Source organism: Anomaloglossus baeobatrachus, chromosome 2 (genome assembly GCF_048569485.1).
Source record: "Anomaloglossus baeobatrachus isolate aAnoBae1 chromosome 2, aAnoBae1.hap1, whole genome shotgun sequence".
Lineage (NCBI taxonomy): Eukaryota > Metazoa > Chordata > Amphibia > Anura > Aromobatidae > Anomaloglossus > Anomaloglossus baeobatrachus.
The window spans coordinates 758,558,969-758,580,812 of NC_134354.1; positions in this window are offsets into that span (position 1 = coordinate 758,558,969).

The window sequence follows — 21,844 nt, forward strand, 5'->3', positions numbered from 1 at the left end:
TAGGTCACTGCACAACTTCCCGTCAGCACGTCAACTTCTGACTGACGTGGTGTCTCGTTACTTTCCAACTTCTCTGACAAGATGTCGGTCGTCCGTCCACTTCACTGACTAGCCCCTCCTCTTCCCAGGTTTCTGACAAATGGATTGGATGTGTCGCAGCCTATAGGTGACCACCCATCAGGTCCATCCTTAGCCTGTTACCCAGTCTGGGGGGAAAAGGGCGGGGTTTTGTGTTTGTGTTGTGGTGTTTTACCAGCAGTGGTCTTCCAGGAATCTGGGGTTGGATGTAGTACTCTGTGGCACCTGACAGTCAGGGGCGCCACACATTGGTGTACACACCTGAAAAAAACAGGAGGGATCTGAGGCTCCTGCTGCTCCCTCTTCTGCTGCAATCTTGGCCTCATCCTCCCACTCCTGAGCAATACGACCACCTGGCTCCCCGCAAAGAGGATGTAACAGCACGACCAACACCAACAGTGTTACTGAGCATCTCCACACCGTACCATGAAAGTGTTCAGCTGTAAATCCTCTAAACACTGGAGAGAAAGAGTAAGTGCCCTCCTAACCACCCATGAGCCCTGGCCCTGCCCACTGAGTAAATGTAGTGGCAGTTGGGTCTGAGACAGAAGGTGTACTGTTGCATGTCCTATCACTATTGAGGATTGCTGTATGTTTCTATGTCCATGTTGCCTCCTCTTCCTACTCCACTTTCTCAACCTCCTCATTCAGGTAAACTAACACCTGCACCCCCAACTTCAGCACAGCCAGGGTCTTCTAAAAAAAAATCCCACACCGCACCGTAGTTGTGAATGTGTATCAAACAACAGACCTGTGAGTGGTTGGTTGGTGCTACTGAACTTCAAGCCTGGCCTGGCCTGGTGTGTTTTAATGGGCGCAATCTTGTAGCAGCCCTGGGCCTTGCCGGTTTAACATACATCTCTTGCCTGGCGCATGTACTGAATTTGGTGGTGCAGAGCTTCCTGAAAAATTACCCTGAGATGTCAGAGCTGCTGCAGAAAGTGCGGATCGCCTGTGCGCTCTTTCGGAGTTCTCACCCTGCTGCTGCTCACTTGTCAGTGCTGCAGAGTCACTTCAGCCTTTTGTCTTAAAGCCTCATATGCGACGTACCACAAGGTGGAACTCCACCTTGCATATGCTGGACAAACTCTTGCGAGTAGCAGCAGGCAATAGTGGAGTTTAAGCTGCAGCATGCATGGGTGAGTCGTTCTGTAGACAACTAGTGGGACTCCATGCAGGACGTATGTGCCTTGTTAAGCTGCATCCAATTTTCCAAAAACATGGCCAGCGCTGATGATGCTATTGTGGCGCCCCTGAGGCTCTGGTCGCCACAGGGTACTGCACCCCAATTAGGGTGTGGTATCTGTCTCAGGTAAGGAGGGGGTTAATCACCGGTGTTCCACATTCACACACACTACGCACAGCTTAGGAACCTTCAGACAGTGTTGGTTGGCTCAGGGTAGGCAGGGGGGGTGGTCATACGAACATGGACTTCCATGGCGGGTTCGACTTGGAGTAGAAATAGACACAACACACGCACATCAAAGTGAGACCAGTCAGGACCATAGTTCTGGCAACACATCTCTGGAGAACTTTGACTTTACTGGGCCCAGGGGCTTGGAGCGGGAGGTCAGCCAGGGTACCTAACTGCAGAGGGGGAACACCTAGAAATAGGACTCTCACTCCTTCTCTCTCAAAACACCGGTGGTGACCCCTTACCGGAATCTGGGATTGACCGGAGCCCATCACGGCAGGGACCAGTCTGACAGGCTGGTAGCTGAAGTTGTGAGTAAACTACACCCTGGAACCGCAGATACTGTGTTGGCTCGTCCTTACCGGCGCTGCTGCTCAGCGCTTAGGCGCCAATGGCCATTGCAACCCTAATCATCCACCCAGGGCCCGCTCCGCCTGTGGGAAGCGATACCATCCCAGCTGCCTTAACACCTGCCCCGATGAGAAACCCGGTAGCGGTGGTTACTCCCTGGTCGCATACCATAGGTGGCATCATGACAAACTTTTCCCAATACCCCGCTTCCCCCACCATTTAACTGTACGCCTCGGGGCAATGGAACCGGGCAAGGCCACTCCGTGACAATGCCTGACCCGACCTGAAACATCCTGGCGACAAGTAGGCTAACCGCCTGCCCCATGGGGCGCTACACTATCATCGGCATTACTATGCCAATTCTATGCGTCCTTGAAAAAATGCTTGATGGTGGGAGGTGGTGGTGTAGCGCCCCTGCAGCAGTCGGACTGCTCGGATCCGGGGGTTGCTGTGGCTCGTGGGTCTCCGGACCCGGGAACTTGCGGCCACTCGATAGTAAAGGGGGTTATTTACAGGGGATAAGTGTTTGTGACGTCACCCGTGGTTCGCGGTAAGGGAACTACTGCCGCTGCCGATGGGAGTACCCGGGGGAGATGGAGTGGGACAGCCAGATGACGTTCCCTCCACGGATAAGGGAGACCCCGGGACTCTGGATTATGGAGGTGGAGGGTAGCGTTGTGCAGGCAGGCAGGACGCAGGGGGAAGTAGTGTACTTACTCAGGCTGTGTGGATGTTGGTGCGACCATTAAGCAGACTCTGACACAGAAGTAAACCAAATGTCTGCATGCCGCTGACACTCTGGGGAGCTCGTCCGGGAATCCGTTCCCGTTGGTATTGCTAGTGGTCCGGCGCCTGCCTCCATGCACTTGTGTTTACACGTTTTGTGTGACCCCTCGGCCTGAAGCTGTCGGTTTACTAGGTGGCAGACCAACCTGGTAGGAGCTAGAACCCTGTACGCAGGGGATCGCGTCAAGGGGCACGGTCTGGCAAGGAGGGCAGCTGGCGGCCTTGAGCTATCACCGGGCAGGGGCCAGGGCACGACGGGGTATGTGGACCCTAGGCCGGGAAGTAGCTTCACGCGTCCCGGTAATTTACCCGACGGGGGTGAAGACTTCAAGATTCATCCCCAACCCGCTCCAAAGTTGGGGTACTAGCGCACCGATGGGATAGGACTTTCCCAAATACAGTCCAAAGAAATCCTACACGGGAAACCCTGAGATCAAGCTCACACCGTTAGCCATATGAGTGAGTGGGACCCGAAAAGTTTCAAGCTTGAGGATCCAACTAGTGAGAAGGTGCCACGGAAAGGGCCACAGGCTAACAGCACCACCAAGGGCACGGATTCACGCGTGCTCCCTCCATACTGGAGCGGTGCTCAGAATTCTAGTTTACAAGCTGTCGGACTTATTATTTTTGGACTGAGTGAGTACGCTGAAAAAGCCCCTTTTCCTCTACCCAACGGCACCCCCCTCACCAACACCCAACGAGCCCCGGGGCACAAATCCCCTACCCACAGAGGGGTTAAACAACCTGCTGCTACACCATCGCCACCGGGCTCCCCAACAGCAGGTCCCGCTCCTTATAATTGAATAGAGGAGCTGTGCTCTCGATGGGTGAGACTTGGGATTTCAGTGGGCCGCATAAGCTGGAAAGCCCTATCCCCCTCGTTGTGTTGGTGCCTTTAATCTCTGAGTTCTTGGGGAAAGGTCATAAAGCGACTATGTCGCGGGCGGAGGAGGGGACGCCGCGCTCTCCCACTGCTGCTCGGGTCCGGCTGCCGCGGCTGCTGCGGCCTGCTGCTGCTCGGTGGCTCGAGCGATGGGCCGGATCCCGGGGACTCTAGCAGCGCTCCTCGCCCGTGAGTGAAAGGGGATTTTGGGTGTAGGGATTGGTTATTGTCCGTGACGCCACCCACGGTTGTGGTGATTTGTTGACACCACCGCTGCTCTGTATGTGGATCCCGGGAAGGATGGTATGGAGCAGCCAGTTGTTGTGTTGCCCCTCCGTGGGTAGGGGTTGGTGATCCCGGGGCCCAGTGATGAGGTGGGTGATGCAGGGCTTGGTGGGGTGCAGGGACGCGGGGGCAGCGCTGTGCCTTGCGGCACTGTGGTACTCACTCAGCCTGAGACGTTGACACAGTTTTTCGGTAAAACACACGGCTGGAAAGACGGTTCCCACGGACAGCTGCACTTGCTTTTCCCCAGTAGGTGACGGTGATGTCCCTTTTCCTGCACCTAATGTTTCTGTGTTGGTAGCGATGGGTTCCCACCGGTAACCCGCTCCCCGGCTTGGATATGGGCCGGAGGAGCCCTACTTTGCCCGCAGGCGCTGGCCCTGAGAAACTGGTGCCCTGGCGGTGGCGGTGTCTCTCCTCAATGGTTGGACTGTTGCCTTCAATCGGGACTTGGTTGTTTGGAGACAGACGTCCCCTTCACTGACGGATTTGGCAAATTCACGGCGACTCCTAGCCTTGCCGGGGTCCGAGATGCCCCTGCCCTGGTGCTGACTGTTCTTCGTATACTGCTCCAGACCGCCGGGCTACTACCCGTCCGCAGTCCTTCCAGCAACCTCCGAGCAGTCCCCCTCCAGACAATCACCGCCGTCGGCTGACCTTGCTGTCACTGTCCTGGCACACAGCCGGACCAACTTCAGGCTTTACTACTGTCACTTCAGCTCCTCTCTTTAGCTTCACTACTACTTCACTTCTACTTTCAACTCTAACTTGAACTTCACTCAAGCTGTTTACTCCTTCACTTCCCTAACCTTTCTCAAGCTCTTCCCTGAGCTGACTGACTGGTTCCTCCCGCCTCCAGGGCTGTGTACTCCTCGGTGGGCGGAGCCAACCGCCTGGCCCACCCCCTGGTGTGAACATCAGCCCCTGGAGGAAGGCAACAAGGATTTTGGGTTAGCTTTGGTGTTCCTAACTGGGGTGTAGGGTGTGGTGGTGTGATGACCTGTGACCCCTGGCTTGCCCAGGGCGTCACATTCCCCCTTAGCAAAATGCAGACCGTCCGCGGGCTGCCCGTCCAACATTTTCTGAAAAATATATAAAAAGGTAAACGGTAACATATAAATCATAATATCATCCCGCAACGGGAGGCACATTTCTTAAACGTTGCAAAACGGTTTACGGTTACGGTCTCCGCTCTCTCCCACCCAAGCAACCTGGCCCTGATGCTGCCCCTAAAACCCAGGCAGCACCCCTTGACCCAAGTCCAGCAGAAGTTACCCGAGCGGGATCTGTCCTTCCCCTCCAGAGGGTAGCCACCGGTTCCTGTGGGGGCTGGGCCCCAGCCTGCTCTGCTGAGGGCCCTCCCTCCAACCTGCCTCTCCGGAGGCGGCAACTGCGGAAACGGTAACGGTAAAACAACTTATTTACAAGCCACTAACGTTTGTGGTTGCCCTGCAAGTTCACGGGCTTGTCCATGAGCAGTTCCTCATGCATAACTTTCAAACGGTCCCCACGGGGACTACGGTGCCGGCAACGGCCGGTTTTCTCTGAATTACGGTTGTAGACAATCTGATGAAACTTCGGTAATCATTTTTGCTTATCATTCTTTTTCAACAAACTTTTTCAAACATACACACACTGACTTCCTGATCCCCTCTTTAAAGGACGGTCTCCCTGTACCTAAGTGGGGGTCTACCTAGGTTGGAACGGGTGGACCTCCGGGGTCCGGTATCAGTAGGACTGGGCAGTGGGGTAGAGGGAACAGCCGGTTCCTCCTCCCTGCTATCATGTGGGGCAGGCAGAGGCATAGGGGAGCTGGGCTCAGGTTCATCCCTGGGCACTGGCACTGGTTCTGGCTCACGGTTGACCGCTTCCACCACTTCTTCATCCACGGGTTGTGGGAACAGTATCACTGGAAGAATCACCGCGCCGTTCTGTGTAGGCCAGTCTGCTGGGAAGTCACCCATCACAGTGTGGATCACCTCTTCTGCCTTCTCCGCTGGTGGAGGAACTGGTACTTCAGCCATCGCCCTCAACGCTGGTGGGCACCTTTTCAAATGGTCCCGGGAAACTGTGGCCAAAGTGCCTCCTTGGTCACGACTAATTTGGTAGGCCCTCCCATCCTCCCATCCGGTGGGCTGTATGACGTACGGGTTCTGTTCCCATTGGTCATCCAGCTTGTGGGTTTTCCTCTTTCGCTTCAGGACGACATCTCCGGGCTGAAAAGGGCCAGCAGACGCCTTTTGATTAAAGCGCTGCTCCTGCAGTTCCCGACTCCGACTCAAGTTCTTCTCGACATATTCTTGAATCTGCCGGTATTGTGCTCTCCGCCGAGTTTCCCATTCAGCTGTTGAAGGGAGTGCTTCCGGGGCCTCCAACCCCATCTCCAGGTCCACCGACAGGCGGCCGGGGCGAGCCCTCATCAGATATGCTGGGGTGCACTTTGTGGAACTGGACGGGATATTGTTGTACATATTGACCAGGTCGGGTAGCTTTTCCGGCCACAGGTTCCACTCTTCCAGCGGTAACGTCTTGAGGAGTCCCAGGACCAAGTGGTTCATCTTCTCACACATGCCGTTGGTCTGGGCATGGTAAGGGGTGGTCCGGATCTTCTTACAGCCGTACAACTGGCAGAACTCGTGGAACACCTCTGCTTCAAAAGCCGGGCCTTGGTCAGTAAGCACCTTTTCAGGATATCCATGTGGTCGGCAGAAATAAGCCTGGAACGCTCGAGCGGCTGTTCGACCAGTTAAGTCCTTGACGGGGACAACCACCATGAATCTTGAATAGTGGTCTACGATGGTCAACGCGTAGGCGTACCGACTTCGGCTGGGGGTGAGCTTGACATGGTCTAAGGCGACCAGTTCCAGCGGCTGATTTGTGATGATCGGGTGTAGGGGCGCCCTCTGGCTGGTCTCGTCCTTCCTCCTCAGCGTGCAAGGACCACACTCCCGGCACCAGGCTTCTACCGACTCCCGCATCCCACTCCAGTAGAACCGCTCTCTCAACAGCATCTCCAGCTTTTTCCACCCGAAGTGCCCGGCACCATCATGGTATGCCCGCAAAACAGTAGCTACATCAGCTTGAGGAATAACCAACTGGCAGATTTTCTCATGAGTCTTCGGGTTGATTAGCTCACGGTACAGCTTCCCTTGATGTAAGTACAGCCGTTTCCGTTCTTTCCACAAGCGCTGGGCTTCAGCTGGGGCGGCAGGGTCCACTCCAACAGCACCTTGTTCCACCAGGGTCTTGACGAGGCGGACAGCCGGCGCCAGGTTTTGAGCTTCCTGCCACTCTTGACTGCGCCGTGGGTCCAAGTCCACCCGTTGTTGGTGTACCTGTACCTTCTCAGTTGATGGCTGGTGAAATGCAGGCAACTCGATCTCCTCGAGGTCGTCATCCTTGCACCCTTCCTCCGACAAATGGGGCATTCGGGAGAGTGCATCAGCATTGATGTTGACACGACCAGCACGGTACTTGATGGTGAAGTTATAGTTGGCTAGCCGGGCCACCCACCGCTGCTACAACACGCCCAACTTGGCCGTGTCCAGGTGAGTCAACGGATTGTTGTCCGTGAAAGCGGTGAATTTTGCTGCAGCCAGGTAGTGGCGGAACCTCTCTGTGATAGCCCATACCAGTGCCAGGAGCTCGAGCTTGAAGAAGCTGTAGTTCTCAGGGTTCCTTTCAGTTGGCCGAAGCTTCCGGCTAGCATAAGCAATCACTTTCTCCTTCCCATCCTGGACCTGGGACAGGACTGCTCCTAATCCCACATTGCTGGCGTCAGTGTAGAGGATGAACGGACAGCCATAGTCAGGATACGCTAGGACCTCTTCTCCGGTCAAGGCCGCTTTCAGCTGGCAGAAGGATTCCTCATGCTTTTCTTCCCACACCAGTGGGGCTCCGATGGGCCTACCACCTTTGGTCTGTCCCACGAGGAGATCTTGCATGGGGGCAGCCATCTTCGTGTACCCTTTGATAAAGCGCCGGTAGTACCCCACCAGACCCAGAAACTGCCTTACTTCCCTCACGGTGGTTGGTCTCGGCCAGCCCTGGATGGCAGTGATCTTCTGAGGGTCAGGGGCGACACCTTCTGCACTTACCACGTGCCCCAGGTACTGCACTCTGGGTTTCAGCAGGTGACACTTAGAGGGCTTCAGCTTCATCCCATATTGGGCAAGGGACGCAAACACCTCGGCCAGGTGCTCCAGATGGGCTTCATACGTCTGGGAGTAAACAATCACATCATCCAAGTACAATAGGACGGTCTCGAAGTTTAGGTGTCCCAGACAGCACTCCATCAGCCGTTAGAAGGTTCCTGGGGCATTGCACAGCCCGAACGGCATACTATTGAATTCACAGAGCCCCATCGGGGTGGTGAAGGCGGTTTTCTCCCGGTCTTCCGGGGCCACGGCCACTTGCCAGTCGCCACTGGTGAGGTCAAGGGTAGAGAAGTAATTTGCAGCTCTCAGTGCGGCCAAAGACTCTTCAATACGGGGCAGTGGGTAGGCATCTTTATGGGTTATCTGATTAATCTTCCGGTAGTCCACACACATCCGCATGGTACCATCCTTCTTCTTGACCAGTACCAACGGAGCGGCCCAGGGACTACAGCTGTCCCGAATAACCCCTGCCTCCTTCATATTCCTCAACATATCTTTGGCACACTGGTAATGTGCAGGGGGAATAGGCCTGTACCTCTCTTTGATAGGGGGGTGTTCCCCGGTGGGGATATGGTGTTGGACCCCTTTGATCTGCCCAAAGTCTAGTGGATGTTTGCTGAAGACCTGTTCATACTCCCGCACCACCCTGTATACCCCGGCTTTGTGATGTATAGGGGTATCATCAGTGCCCACGTGTAGCTGTTGGTGCCACTCATTTACCTCCCCTTGAGGCGGGGAAGTGCTGGTAATAGGTGGGGAGACTGAGGGACTGGCTTCGTGGATGGTGTGGGGATCCAGGGTGAGTAGCTTGGCAATGGTGGCATACCGGGGAAGCCTGACTTCTTCCTCCCCACAGTTCAGCACCCTCACGGGCACTCTCCCCTTCTTCACGTCTACCACCCCTCGGGCGGCCATTACGGTGGGCCAGTGCTCGGAGGGTATGGGCTCCATCATGGCAGGGTAGTCACGCCCCTGAGGCCCTACTGCTGCCCTACACCAAATCATCATCTCACTCCTAGGGGGCACAAGCAACGGAGCAACATCCATCACTCTCACTCCACCAATCTCTCCTCCTGTTGAGTTTACATGCTGGCGGTACATCAAGGCTCGGATCTCACGCTGCACAGCTCTCTGTCGGCTCCCCGCCGCCGTGGCGGCCAGCTGCTGCAGTAGGGCCAACACATCACCCATACAGTGCTCCATCACATTGGTTCCTAGCACTATTTTCGGGTTATGATCACTGGGTTCATTCATGATCACAATCATACCCTGGTGTTGCAGTTCAGCTTGCCCTACTGTCATAGCCACCTGTTTATACCCCACTTGGGTCAATGGGAGTCCATTGGCAGCAATTAGCGTTATACTAGTATCTGGGGGTGCCAGCTCGTCTATCCCCCAATACCGCTGGTACAATGTGTATGGTATGGTGGTTACCTGTGATCCAGTGTCCAAGAGAGCCATCACCGGTATGCCGTCCACAACCACGGGGATGATGGGTCGGGCCCCGATATACCGGTCCCGCCAGTCCGAGGGGCCACGGGGTTCTACTCCTGAGGATTGGCCCGGGGCCCCAGGGGTTGCTCGTTTAACGGGCACTCTCGGATGTAATGCCCAGGCTTACGGCACTTGTAGCAGGTGAGAGGTCTGCTTCGCGGGTTGCTATTACTTCTCCGCTGCATCCAAGGGACATCTTCAGGGCTGTCGGCAAGCTGTATTTGTGCTGAAGGCTGAGATCTGGTCAAAGGTTGGAGTGCAGCAAGAATCTTGGCGAGGTCTCCGTCCATGCGACGGACCTGGGCTGCCAGTTCCTCCATAGTGCTGCTTGGGGCTGCAGGTGTTGGAGAGGTTGGTAGGGCAGGGGCCACCACCACGGGGGCTGTCTCAATGGGCCACGGGGCTGGTTCCAGGACTTCTGAGGCTGGGGGCTGTAGTGCTTTAATGGCCCGTTCCTTTAACACAGCAAAGTCCACATCAGGGTGTTCCAGGGCCCACAGCCGGAGTTGTTTGCGATCCTCAAGGGATCTCATCCCCTGCACAAATTGCTCTACCAACATCTTGTTGCTATCCGTCTCATTGATAGGATTCACCCGCTTTAGCGTGCGGAGGGCGGTTTGCAGACGTAAAGCATAGTCCCGAATGCTATCCACAGCCCGTTGCCGGCACTGGTAAAACTGCATCCTCAGCTCAGCTTCAGTCCGGGTCTCAAAGGCAGTCTGTAGCTTCTCAAAGATGGTGGCTACAGAGAGCCGGTCCCCCTCGGCCCAGGTCTCCGCCTCCTGCTCAGCCGCGCCGGTTAACTGGCCTAGCACTATCGCTGCACGTTGCTTATCGGTCAGGGGGTACAGCTCTAGCAACGGGTTAAGCTTTTTCCGGAAGACCTGTAAGGCATCCGGTTTTCCGTTATACTGCGGTAGCCAGGCAGCTCCGGGCGCATAGGGCAAGGAGAACGGCATCACCTGAGCGAGCGCGGGGGCCGCGGCACCTCCCGCCAGCGCGGCCGGGACCTGGGCAGGCCCATTCCCATCCGCGGGTGCCACTGCGGCTGCGACCACCGCTCCTCCAGCGGCTCCGTCGGGCGCCGACATCTTGTTTCCGTCCCCCTTAGCTTCTTTCCGGCCCCTCCTCTATCGGGGCGGGGTTTTGGCCTTCGCGCCTCTGCTACTCGAGAAGACGCTCGAGCGGGAACTTTTCGCGCCAAAGATGGCGACTTCTGAAATTTTTCAGCCGGATACCTCCGGCGGTTCCAAGGCGCACCTCTACCCAACGGCAGAGTGGTAAGATCCTGTTCGTGACGCCAAGTTGTCGCGGGCGGAGGAGGGGATGCCGCGCTATCCCACTGCTGCTCGGGTCCAGCTGCCGCGGCTGCTGCGGCCTGCTACTGCTCGGTGGCTCGAGCGATGGGCCGGATCCCGGGGACTCTAGCGGCGCTCCTCGCCCGTGAGTGAAAGGGGATTTTGGGTGTAGGGATTGGTTATTGTCCGTGACGCCACCCACGGTTGTGGTGATTTGTTGACACCACCGCTGCTCTGTATGGGGATCCCGGGAAGGATGGTATGGAGCAGCCAGTTGTTGTGTTGCCCCTCCGTGGGTAGGGGTTGGTGATCCCGGGGCCCAGTGATGAGGTGGGTGATGCAGGGCTTGGTGGGGTGCAGGGACGCGGGGGCAGCGCTGTGCCTTGCGGCACTGTGGTACTCACTCAGCCTGAGACGTTGACACAGGTTTTCGGTAAAACACACGGCTGGAAAGACGGTTCCCACGGACGGCTGCACTTGCTTTTCCCCAGTAGGTGACGGTGATGTCCCTTTTCCTGCACCTAATGTTTCTGTGTTGGTAGCGATGGGTTCCCACCGGTAACCCGCTCCCCGGCTTGGATATGGGCCGGAGGAGCCCTACTTTGTCTGCAGGCGCTGGCCCTGAGAAACTGGTGCCCTGGCGGTGGCGGTGTCTCTCCTCAATGGTTGGACTGTTGCCTTCAATCGGGACTTGGTTGTTTGGAGACAGACGTCCCCTTCACTGACGGATTTGGCAAATTCACGGCGACTCCTAGCCTTGCCGGGGTCCGAGAGGCCCCTGCCCTGGTGCTGACTGTTCTTCGTATACTGTTCCAGACCGCCGGGCCACTACCCGTCCGCGGTCCTTCCGGCAACCTCCGAGCAGTCCCCCTCCAGACAATCACCGCCGTCGGCTGACCTTGCTGTCACTGTCCTGGCACACAGCCGGACCAACTTCAGGCTTTACTACTGTCACTTCAGCTCCTCTCTTTAGCTTCACTACTACTTCACTTCTACTTTCAACTCTAACTTGAACTTCACTCAAGCTGTTTACTCCTTCACTTCCCTAACCTTTCTCAAGCTCTTCCCTGAGCTGACTGACTGGTTCCTCCCGCCTCCAGGGCTGTGTACTCCTCGGTGGGCGGAGCCAACCACCTGGCCCACCCCCTGGTGTGAACATCAGCCCCTGGAGGAAGGCAACAAGGATTTTGGGTTAGCTTTGGTGTTCCTAACTGGGGTGTAGGGTGTGGTGGTGTGATGACCTGTGACCCCTGGCTTGCCCAGGGCGTCACAACTATCCTCCATAGGTGAATTATCAGGTTGCGGTGAAGCTACTCCCTGATCTAGGGTCCAGTACCCCGCCGTGCTCGGTACCGGTCCGGTTATTTGATTTTCTGGTGCCGACCATTCCCCAAAACGAAGTCTGGGCAACCTTCTCCAATACCCTCCGACCAGGTCTCTGACTCCTCCAGTCCCAGACCACGATCTGCGACCTAACTGAAGTCACCTAAGGAGCTACAACTCTCTCAGCGCCTCACTTTCTGAGGGCTACTTCTCGTCTTCAGGGAGCTGCTACTCCCAGCTCCTCACTCTTTGGGAGCTACTCCTGAACTAACTATGTCCCTCCAACCAGTCTGCCTGACCCCTAGGCAGGTGGCCCTTTTCCAGCTATACCAACCCCTGGTGTGCCTGACAGGGTGTGGTGTGAGGTGTGGTTAGGATTTGAGTGCTGATGGAAGCAATACCAATAGTTAGGATCCCAGAACCATGGAGGGTGAGTTCTGCACCATAAGAGAAAGGTCCCTGTGACACCCTGATAAGGTCAGGGGTGTCACACTGGCACAGGATGAAGAGAAGGAGGAACAGAGACCATGCACACCATTATCAGGCATGTTGTCCACCCATGGCTTGGAGGATGGGTTCCTGTACCAACAGTGGCCAAGTACATAACTGTACAACCAATGAACACTTTTGGAGGATGAGGTGAAGGAAGAGTAGGAGCAAAAGGAGAAATTGTGTTCACAGCAGGGTGGCACCCAAAGCAGCTCACGGGCATTATTTGGGCATGGGGGGATATAGAGGAGACAGAAAAAGTGTACCATCCTTATAATCCTCAGTGTAGCGGGATCGGAAAATACGGGAATATAAGTGCACGCTGGTAGATGTACTACTGACGGAGTTCCCACCTGACAGTGAGAGCTCAGTGGAAGCACAAGGCAGAGGAGAAGTAAGTTGCCAATGCAGCTGGGCCACCGACAATAACTCGGAAGGGAAGGTTAGCCTGGCTGAAACGTGGAAAGCATTTCTCACCATGCCACAACATCCATGTGATATGGTCAGTATTAGCAGGAGGCAGCATTTCAGCAATGTGGTGGAAGAGTATGTGTGGTGCCCTGGACTAGCCAGGTCGTCACAGGTACTACAACACGACACCCCCACCCCGAGATAGGCACATCAGTCAGACACCAAATCCTTGTTGCCTCCCTCCGGGGGCTGATGTCCACACTAGGTGGGGTGGAGCCAGGCGGTTGGCCCCACCCACTGAGGAGTTCACAGTCCTGGAGGCGGGAAAGGAAGTCAGATGAGTTAGGGAGGTCAAAGAGTGAGGAGTAAAGTGGTAGTAGAGGAGCAAACTGACTGTGTCCGGGTACGTGGCCCAGGCACCAAGAGCAAGGTTGGCAGACGGTGGTGGCCGTCTGCAGGAGAGGCAGATCAACGCGGAACCGTAGGACCGGGGACGGGCGGTGGCCCGCCGGTACCGAAGTGAAGCCAGCACAAACCGGCAGGGCCTGCGGATCCCGACCAGGCTTGGAGTCGCCGTTAAACAGGTCAAATCCGTTAGTGACCAGAACCTCAGGGGTTTCAAAACAGCCAAGACCCGATTGAAGGCAACCGTCCAAACAGCAAAAAAGGGAAATAAAGCTACCGCCACAGCTAGAGTTCCCAGGGCCAGAGTCTACGGGCAAAAGGGCTAATCCAGCACATATCCACGCTGGGGAGCGGGTTACCAGTGGGGAGCCATCGGGACCGAAGATACACAAAAGGTGCAGGGAAAGGCAGCCACCACCAACCGTCCGGGAGAAACCACAGCAGCCGGCTGCGGGACCCATCCATCCAGCCGTTTGTTTTACCAGAGACTTGCATCCATTTGTGGCTGAGTGAGTACTACCGTGCCGTCCGGCACCGCGCTGCGCAGTTCAAGCGCCCCCTGCACCTTGCCCGACCCTGCCTCCCCGTCACCTCACCGGGCCCCGGGACCACCAATTCCTACCCACGTAGGGGAAAACAACATCCCAGCTGCTCCCTGCCATCGCTCCCGGGATCCCCGTCAACAGCAGCGGTGTTGTCCAACCTCACCACAACCCGTGGGTGGCGTCATAGACCAAATCCCCAAACCAAACTTCCCCCTTTCACTCACCGGCGAGGAGCACCGCTCGAGTCCCCGGATCCGACCCACCGCTCGAGCCACCGAGCAGCAGCAGCGCCGGACCCAAGCGTGGTGAGTGCAGTGCCCTCCCTGCCCACGACAACTTGGCGTCACGAACAGGATCTTACCGTTCTACCGGCTGGTAGAAGTGCGCCTTGTGTCCCGCCGGCGGTGTCCGGCCGAAAAATTTCAGAAGCCGCCATCTTGGGTGGGGAGATTTTCCCACTCGAGCATCTTCTCGAGCAGTGGAGGCGCGAAAGCCGAAGCTCCGCCCCTGAAGAGGAGGTGCTGAGAAAAGACTAAGGGGGGACGGATGGCGTCCGGCCGCATGTAAACCAAGGCTATAAAAGCGGGGACGCCAGGACTCTGCGGCCATATTTTGGTTCCTGGAAGATACCGCTGCCAACATGTCCGCCCCATCCGGCCACGCAGAGATCCCGGGGCCGGTGCCCGGAACAGCGGCATGGCTCAGGGCCCGAAAGGCGGGGATCTGTCAGCGCTACCGGAGTCAAATATGTCTTCTGATGGAGCAGTGGACCGCGGAGGTGGAGGAGTTGGCTGCGGTAGCCCGGGTGTACGGGATGGAGGCCATGATGGAGGAGCTGGTGAGTGATCCACGCCCCTGTGTCCCTGAGGGACCGGCTGCTGCGGCTGAGGGACCCGGTCTGCCCCTGGCCCCCATACTACCTCCGTCTTCCCTGCCCGCGTGCCCCGCCGCTGCTGGTCCGTCTGGCTTGCGGCCCCCTGCAGCGGCAGCAGAAAGAGTGGCGAGCCTGCAGACTGCGGCAGCTGGTGGCAACCTGCCTGGCGCAGGAACGGATGATAGTGACTCCGTGCCTGACACAGAGTCTGTCTCGGTGGAGGAGGGAGTCGTCGCCTTGTATGACATGGAGGCCACTTACATCCCACGGACCGGGAATAATGGATACCGGGCGGCCCTTCCCCGTCGCACCTGCCGTGCGCTGGAGGGGCAGGTACCCGTGTTTCTTCACCTGGGGCCGGGTGAGGAGGATGAGAGTGAGCAGTGAAGGCAGCGGTCCCTCAGTTGCACCGTTGTCCCCGTTGGGACCACCAGTACCGTTACCTATTGAATGATGAAAGTAATCAACCGAAGATGTCACCTGATTATCGACTGTGATTGAATCGGCCATTGCCGGCAAGTAGTCCCCGTAGGGACCCTTTGTACCGTGCATAAGAAACTGCTTATGGACATGCCTGAGAACTAGCAGGGCAACCACAAACTAGTGAAAATGTAAATATGTTGGGCATGTTTCCGTTGCCGCCTCCGGAGAGGCTGATTTGGAGGATGGGCCTGGAGGAAAGAGATGACCCAGGCCCGCCACTACCGTAACCGTTGGCAATCCTCCGGGGGTCAGAGGTCCCCCATGGACGTGGGGTCCCCTGAAGTGACCGTAGGGTGCGAAACACCGTACCCATTCCCGCTCGGGCAGCCTGGATCTGGACTGTGGTCAAGGGGTGCTGCCCACTTCTTAGGGGCAGCATCAGGGCCAGGTTGTTTGGGTGGGAGAGTGGAAGCCGTCCGTCCGTTATTATTAAAAGTGTATATATATATGTGTTTTGCAACGTTTAAGTACAGTGCCTCCCGTTAAGGGAAGATCCATAAAAATACTTTGTTGAATGTTTTTATATGTTCTTCTACCTTTTTCAGTGAAAAATAAAACCGGTGATGGACGGGCAGCCCGCGGACGGTCTGCATTTAACCAAGGGGGAATGTGGCGCCCTGGACTAGCCAGGTCGTCACAGGTACTACAACACGACACCCCCACCCCGAGATAGGCACATCAGTCAGACACCAAATCCTTGTTGCCTCCCTCCGGGGGCTGATGTCCACACTAGGTGGGGTGGAGCCAGGCGGTTGGCCCCACCCACTGAGGAGTTCACAGTCCTGGAGGCGGGAAAGGAAGTCAGATGAGTTAGGGAGGTCAAAGAGTGAGGAGTAAAGTGGTAGTAGAGGAGCAAACTGACTGTGTCCGGGTACGTGGCCCGGGCACCAAGAGCAAGGTTGGCAGACGATGGTGGCCGTCTGCAGGAGAGGCAGATCAACGCGGACCTGTAGGACCGGGGACGGGCGGTGGCCCGCCGGTACCGAACCGGGGAGCGAACTGAAGCCAGCACAAACCGGCAGGGCCTGCAGACCCCAACCAGGCTTGGAGTCGCCGTTAAACAGGTCAAATCCGTTAGTGACCGGAACCCCAGGGGTTTCCAAACAGCCAAGACCCGATTGAAGGCAACCGTCCAAACAGCAAAAGGGAAATACAGCTACCGCCACAGCTAGAGTTCCCAGGGCCAGAGCCTGCGGGCAAAAGGGCTCCTCCGCGCACATATCCACGCTGGGGAGCGGGTTACCGGTGGGAAGCTATCGGGACCGAAGATACACAAAAGGTGCAGGGAAAGGCATCCACCACCAACCGTCCGGGAGAAACCACATCAGCCGGCTGCGAGACCCGTCCATCCAGTCGTTTGTTTTACCAGAGACTTGCATCCATTTGTGGCTGAGTGAGTACTACCGTGCCGTCCGGCACCGCGCTGCGCAGTTCAAGCGCCCCCTGCACCTTGCCCGACCCTGCCTCCCCGTCACCTCACCGGGCCCCGGGACCACCAACCCCTACCCACGGAGGGGGAAACAACATCCCAGCTGCTCCCTGCTATCGCTCCCGGGATCCTCGTCAACAGCAGCGGTGGTGTCCAACCTCACCACAACCCGTGGGTGGTGTCACGGACCAAATCCCCAAACCAAACTTCCCCCTTTCACTCACAGGCGAGGAGCGCCGCTCGAGTCCCTGGATCCGGCCCAGCGCTCGAGCCACCGAGCAGCAGCAGCAGCAGCGCCGGACCCGAGCGTGGTGAGCGCAGCGCCCTCCCCGCCCGCGACATATGTGTCCACAGGTCTCCACCTAGTGAGTAACGGATCTGCCTCATTAACTTCAGGGTCTCCAAATTAGACAAATGGCCTGAGCTTGCCCTTTATGCCTTGGAGGTGCTGGCCAGTCCTGCGGCAAGAGTACAGCCAGAAAATGTGTTTAGCATGGCAGGGGGTGTGATCTCAGACAGGTGCATCTATCTGTCCACAGCCAACGTGGGCAAACACACTTTCATTCAAATGAACCAGGCGTGGATCCCACAGGACTCGTACCTTTGGCTGACTAGAGAACTATACCAGCCGCACCCAGACATTGTTATACTCCACCGCAGTTAGTTCATTCTATTTGCCATTCCCAATATTTTGGGGCCTCCCCAAATTAAAAAAACAAAACACAAAAACAGTGTTGGCTACCTTCTCCTCCTTCTTTTCCACCTACACCGACACGTCCACCTCTACTTCCTCCTCAACCTCCTCCAATTGGACCTCAGCCTCCTGGTTCAAGATTATTAATTTTTATTTTGTTATTTTACTTTATTTTAGTTTTTTTATTCTATGTTAATTTAAGTCATTTCCTTATCCACATTCGTTTGCAGGGTAATTGTTCTGCTCTTACCCCTCTATTGCTTCCTATTGCACCCCCCTACCCCTTACTACCACCATTTTACAGCACAAAAGTTGTAGTTTGTTCAAGGTCAAGTTCAGGTACTAAACTGAACATTTGACTACAATTCGGCTGAACCCAGCAAAGTCCAATATCCCCAGGTATGCTCACCTCTACTACGCAGTTACAACCTCATGTCTACCTATATGAAGACCAATAGCAAAAAACAGAAACACATGGAGCTACAGAAGGTCCACAGATGGACACAATATCGCATCTCCTTGAGGTGTAAGTCGTGTGTTGAAAATTTGTCAGAAGAGACAATGCATTAATTTGGAGTTAATGAAAATCCTATAGGCTAAAAAGAAGAGCTATATCATGTTCATCTCATGTTCATCGCTCCCCTGATCTTTCTTTATGGGATTTGAAGTTTCTTTTGGCATCACATCTAATAGACTTTGATCTACACATACAAAGTGATTTGCATCAGGTATCTTGGCATTTGCTGTGTTTACCGTGAGACTAGAAAGATAAATTCTGCTTTGTAGTCTTTGTCTTTTTTTTCCTGAATCCCTGAGCGTCTAGCGGGACATCAACCACCGATAGACCATTTTATTACTATCATAGTATGTGAGAATGCCTGGAAGCAGGACATGTTCATATCGGTAGTCGTCTAAATAAATATTGCTGAATAATTACATTCTGAAAAGAGATGCAACTATTATTGTCACAAACCAGCCGAGGGGGGTCATGCAGACATCCACCCATCAATCTGTGACGAACCTGCACCTTGTAGCCCCACCTTGACGTCTCTAAATTATGAGATGGCAGCTTTCCTCATATCTCTGCCCCTGAGTGTCCCAAGTTATAACCATCATGTTCCTTGTTATGATTTAATCTATTCATAGTTAGGAAACATGATGTGCCTATTGTCTTCCAATGGCTAATTATCAATTAAGGGCTGATATGCACATCCCACAATTAAGGCAAAATATGTGTGACATGCAGCTCGCAGTCCTGGGGCCAAAAATATGCCTGTCATTTGTGGGAGCTACACACTCACCAATTTTATAATTTTAACCCTGGAGCCAGGCTGACTGGAAAATGCCCTTTGAATCTCCACTGAAGCCAGCACTTGCCCACTTAATTCCCTAGCTGAATTACTTTTGTCACCAGGGGATCTGCTCTGGTCAGGGCTGCTTCCTTGCGCTAATTAACTTTGTCACCTGCCATATGGTTCCCAGATTTTGGTGTTGGATTTCTACTCTTTTTCGGTGACCTCTTCTTGCTGCAAGTTAGGATGTGTGTAAATATGAATAAGTGGCATGTATGATATGCCATATTCCTCACAATCATTGTCCCAGTGAACCCAGCATCAGAGGAGTAATTTGTAGAACTCAGAGGTAATTTCTCTATAGGGTCATGGATTACATGTCATGCATAATACTGGTGTCCCTTTATCATACCAAGAGAAGGGGGTGTAGATGCAGAAAAGACTCATTACAGGGTGAAAGCGGTTAAGGGAAAAGGTCTTTTCACCTAACAGGCCTAGCCAAAGAATGTGCCTTCTTCAGGGTTAAGCAAGATGGGAAACTATGAGAACATATTTCCATTATTGGGTGATAATTCATCTTGTTTTTTTGCTCTTTCGGAAAGACAGGAGAAAATGTTTTTTGGTTGACGGTAGACTTAAGTCCATCGAGTTCAATCCATAGCCTAGCATATTGATCCAGAGGAAGGTGTCGCGGGCGCAGGAGGGGACACTGCGCTCTCCCACTGCTCGGGTCCGGCTGCTGCTGCTGCTCGGTGGTGGCTCGAGCGGTGTGCCGGATCCCGTGGACTCGAGCGGCGTTCCTCGCCCGTGAGTGAAAGGGGGGAATGGTTTTGGGGATTGATTGTCCGTGACGCCACCCACGGTTGTGGTGACACCACCGCTGCTCTGGACGGGGATCCCGGGAGCGATGACAGGGAGCAGCTAGGATGTTGTTTTCTCCCCTCCATGGGTAGGGGGTAGGTTGTCCCGGGGCCCGGTGATGGGGTAGGGATGGATGGCAGGCGGGTTACGGGGCCTGGTGAGGTGCAGGGTTGCGGGGGCAGCGCTGTGCCGCACGGCACGGTGGTACTCACTCAGCCAATGATGTACACAGAGTCTCTGATGAAACAAACGGCTGGATGGACGGGTCCCACAGATGGCTGCGGTGTTGTTTCTCCCGGCAGGTTGATGGTGACTGCCTTTCCCTGCACCTGTGTAGTGTAAACGGTTCCAATGGGTTCCCACCGGTAACCCGCTCCCCAGCTTTGAAGGTTGCTGAAGGAGCCCCTTTTGCCCGCAGGCTCTGGCCCTGGGAACTGTAGCCTTGGCGGTGACTGTGTTTCCCTCTCTCGGTTGGACTGTTGCCTTCTGTCGGGACTTGGCTGCTGGGAAACCCAGGAGGTTCCCTTCGCTAACGGATTTGGCAAATTGCACGGCGACTCCTAGCCTTGCCAGGGTCCGTAAGCCCCTGCCGGATGGTGCTGGCTTCTCTTTGCGTACCGGTCCGGTACCGCCGGGCCACCGCCCGTCCACGGTCCTTACAGTTGGCTCCAATAGGCCTCTCCTGCAGACGGTCACCACCGTCTGCCAACCTTGCTGTTCAGTCCGGGCCACACACCCGGACCAACTTCAGACTGCTCAACTGCCACTTTACTCTTCACTTCCCTAACTGATCTGCAAACTGAACTGCTTTTCCCGCCTCCAGGACTGTGAACTCCTCGGTGGGCGGGACCAACCGCCTGGCCCACCCCCTGGTGTGAACATCAGCCCCTGGAGGGAGGCAACAAGGGTTTTTGTCTGACTTCGGTGTGCCTGACCGGGAGTGTGGGGTGTGTTGGTGTAGTGCTTGTGACGTCCTGGCTTGTCCAGGGCGCCACAAAGGCATAAAACCACATGGGACAGACAGTAAGCTCCACATTAGGGGAAAAATTCCTTCCCGACTCCACATAGTCCATATAAATGGTAAAGGAGAAGGGATATATCTGTAAGTTAGGAGTGATATGAAAGCTAGCGTGATAGGTGCAATACGGAAATATATTGTGGGAAATGGAAACCTTATGGTTGGAATTACATGTCAAGATAAATGCTGAGAAAGTAGATTTTGGTGTAATTTTTAGACTGCCCAACATCACCGAGGAGTTGGAGGGTCAGATCCATAATCAGATGGCACAGGATGATACGGTAGTGATTATGGAAGATTTTAACAACCCAAACATCAGTTCTGCTTCACCTGTAAAGTAGAGAACCTTCCTAAAGGAAGTAAAAGTCTAAAGTAGATCCTTACCTTTTTGCAGGATAATTTTTGGGCCAGTCTGTAGAAGCCCCAACAAGCGGAGATGCTCAGTTGGATCTGGTTGTGTCTAACTGTCGCGGGCGGGCTCGAGCGATGGGCCGGATCCCGGGGACTCGAGCGGCGCTCCTCGCCCGTGAGTGAAAGGGGTGATTTGTTGGTGGGGGATTTGATTAATGTCCGTGACGCCACCCACGGTTGTGGTGATTGTGTGGACACCACCGCTGCTCTGTCTGGGGATCCCGGGAGTGGTGGTATGGAGCAGCTAGATGTTGGTTTGCCCCTCCGTGGGTAGGGGGTTTGGTGGTCCCGGGGCCCGATGACGGGGGTTAGGGTGGTGGACAGGCGGGTTATGGGGCCTGTGGAGGTGCAGTGACGCAGGGGCAGCGCTGTGCCGCACGACACGGAGGTGCTCACTCAGCCCAAGGATGATGACACAGTTCACGGTAAACAAACGGCTGGTTGGACGGGTCCCTCGGACGGCTGCGGTGTAGGTGTTCCCTGCAAGTTAGCGGTGACTGTCTCTTCCCTGCACCTAGAAACGGTTATTGGTAGCGATGGATTCCCACCGGTAACCCACTCCCCAGCTTGGATATGAGCCGGAGGAGCCCCTCTCTTGCCCGCAGGCGCTGGCCCTGGGAAACTGGTGCCTTGGCGGTGGCGGTGTCTCCCCTTCACGGTCGGACTGTTGAATTCAATCGGGACTTTGCTGCTGGGATACCCGGATGTCCCCTTCACTGACGGATTTGGCAAATTACGGCGACTCCTAGCCTTGCCGGGATCCGAAAGGCCCCTGCCACTGGTGCTGGCTTCTCTTTGTATACCGCTCCGGTACCGCCGGGCCACCACCCGTCCACGGTCCTTTCGGCAACCTCCGATCAGCC